Source organism: Propithecus coquereli, unplaced genomic scaffold (genome assembly GCF_000956105.1).
Source record: "Propithecus coquereli isolate 6110/MARCELLA unplaced genomic scaffold, Pcoq_1.0 Scaffold332, whole genome shotgun sequence".
Lineage (NCBI taxonomy): Eukaryota > Metazoa > Chordata > Mammalia > Primates > Indriidae > Propithecus > Propithecus coquereli.
Window position 1 is genome coordinate 1,259,704 of NW_012148975.1, and position 2,574 is coordinate 1,262,277.

General features: G+C 38.7%; 1 protein-coding gene and 1 pseudogene across 4 annotated transcripts in view; both read left to right on the top strand.

Moving 5' to 3' along the window:
- FSTL5 (follistatin-like 5) overlaps positions 1-2,574 on the top strand; it is a 920,996-nt gene that overhangs the window by 758,515 nt on the left and 159,907 nt on the right. The window lies entirely within an intron of this gene.
- On the top strand, positions 2,108-2,544 carry LOC105815406 (annotated as a pseudogene). Its single transcript, XR_001137740.1, has one exon. The product of XR_001137740.1 is annotated as a 60S ribosomal protein L27 pseudogene (transcript).

The window sequence follows — 2,574 nt, forward strand, 5'->3', positions numbered from 1 at the left end:
CATTTCTCAGAAGGTATCCCTGATATTAAGCTAATGAATGACCGTACATTATATGTGTATATATATTGTATAAATATATACACACATATATAAGTGTATTTTACCACAATAAACAAGGTGGAAAAAATCAGTTAGATTTTTATACACTTGCAAGGAACAATTCAGAAACAAAATTTTTAAAATGTTCATTTATATTAATATCAAAAAATAAAATAATTAAGATTGAATTTAACCAAATAAACAGAAGACTTTTACACTGAAAACTTTAAAACATTATTGAAAGAAATTAAAGAAGACCTAAATAAAGAGAAAAACATCCTGTGTTCATGAATTAGAATATTTAATATTGTTAAATGGCAATACTCCCCCAAAATGATGGAGAGATTGAGTGTAATTCCTATGAAAATCCCAGATGTCTTTTGATGCAAATTGACAAGCTAATCCATGTATGTGGAAATTCAAGGGATCTGGAATAGCCAAAACTATCCTGAAAATGGACAGCAAACATGGAGATATCACACTGCCAATTTCAAAGCCGACTACAAAGCTACGGTCGTCACGACTGTGGTGCTGACATAGGATAGACATGTGGATCAATGGAACAAAACTGAGTAAATTGCAGAAGGAAAAAATGAATGTTACATGGAGGAGAACAAGGAAAATTACAAACCCCTGAGCACAAACTAGGACCCATGAAATGGGCCTGTACTCATGTCAACTCTCATTCCCTCCGACCTTGATAAAGTGGATATCGGGAGATTCTGGCTCCTTTTTTACAGAACTAAATGCACACCATGCCCAGGAACTGGCAAAGCTGGGGGAAGGTGGAGCAGTTGCAGGCCGGCTGCTGCCACGCACCGACAACATGAGCCCCAGATTAGCCACCACATGTGTGGGCTACAAGGTCACACAGCTACCCCAACACCCCAACACTCAAAAGGGGCTTTTGCTTTACTTCTGCCCTTCAACCCTTGAACTAAATTAAATATGACCCATCCTAACTAGAAATACAAAAGAAAGGGAATTCTGGAAAATAGAGTTCAGCCTGGCCAAGTTGAGATAGTACAAGCCACTATTATTATTTTTTACTATTTCTTCACACAGATGAAAACATGTTATATATATTGTTCTTCCCTTGCTTTTTTTTTCACTTTGTCTTTATTGGGTTTTTTTTAAGCTATAATTGCCACCCCGTAAAATACATCCCTTTAAAGTGCACAATTTAGTGATCTGAGAAAATTCCCAGATTTGTACAACCATCACCACTATATAATTTTACATTTTTACCACCTCAAAAAGTAACCCTGAACTAATCAGCAGTCACTGGGCATTCATCTTCCACCATCCAGCCCCTGGCAGTTGCTAATCCACTCTCCAATTCTGGGTATTAAACTTTCCATCTATCTTCCCTTCTTGACTAGCTCCAGAACCAGTCAGGAAAACAACAGTCTTACAGAGGTTGTTTATCCAGTTCCTACAATTGAACTGTGTTAAGTCAACTTCCTATAACAAATCCTGTAATAAATTATATCTATACTTGTGTGTATATATATCTAAAAAATACAGTTATGTATACATAACAGTTCTGTCAATGACAAACAACATATATGATGGTGGTCCCATAAGATTATAATGGAGCTGAAAAATTCCTATTACCTAGCGATGTCATAGCTGTGATAATGTCATAGTGCAACACGTTACTCATCTGTTTGCAGTGATGCTGGTATAAACAAACCCAGTGTGCTGCCAGTTGTGTAAAAGTATAGCACAAACAATTATATGTACAATACATATACTTGATAATAGGCTATGTAACGGGTTTATGTACTTACTATACTATATTATACATTTAATCATTATTGTAGAGTGTCTCCTATTTATAAAAAGATCAACTGTAAAACAGCCTCAGGCAGGTCCTCCAGGAGGCAGGTCCTTCCAGAAGAAGGCATTGTTATTATAGGAAATAACAACTCCATGTGTATTGTTGCCCCTAAAGACTTTCCAGTGGGACAAGACGTGGAGTTGGAAGACAATGATACTGATGATCCTGTGTAGGCCTAGGCTGTGTGCTTTTGTGTATTAGTTTTTACAAAAAAAAGTTTAAGGCTGTAGGCCCTGCTGGTTGCCGTCGAAATGGGCAAGTTCGTGAAACCCGGGAAAGTGGTGCTGGTCCTGGCCGGACGCTACTCCGGACGGAAAGCCGTCATCGTGAAGAACATTGATGATGGCACTTCAGACCGTCCCTACAGCCATGCTCTGGTGGCTGGAATTGACCACTATCCCCGCAAAATGACAGCTGCCATGGGCAGGAAGAAGATCGCCAAGCGATCAAAGATCAAGTCTTTTGTGAAAGTTTATAACTACTGTCACCTCATGGCCACAAGGTACTCTGTGGATATACCCTTGGACAAAACTGTTGTCAACAAGGATGTCTTCAGAGATCCTGCTCTTAAACACAAGGCCCGACGGGAGGCCAAGGTCAAGTTTGAAGAGAGGTACAAGACGGACAAGAATAAGTGGTTCTTCCAGAAGCTGCGGTTTTAAGCGTTTTTTGTTTCGGTCATTAAAAATATT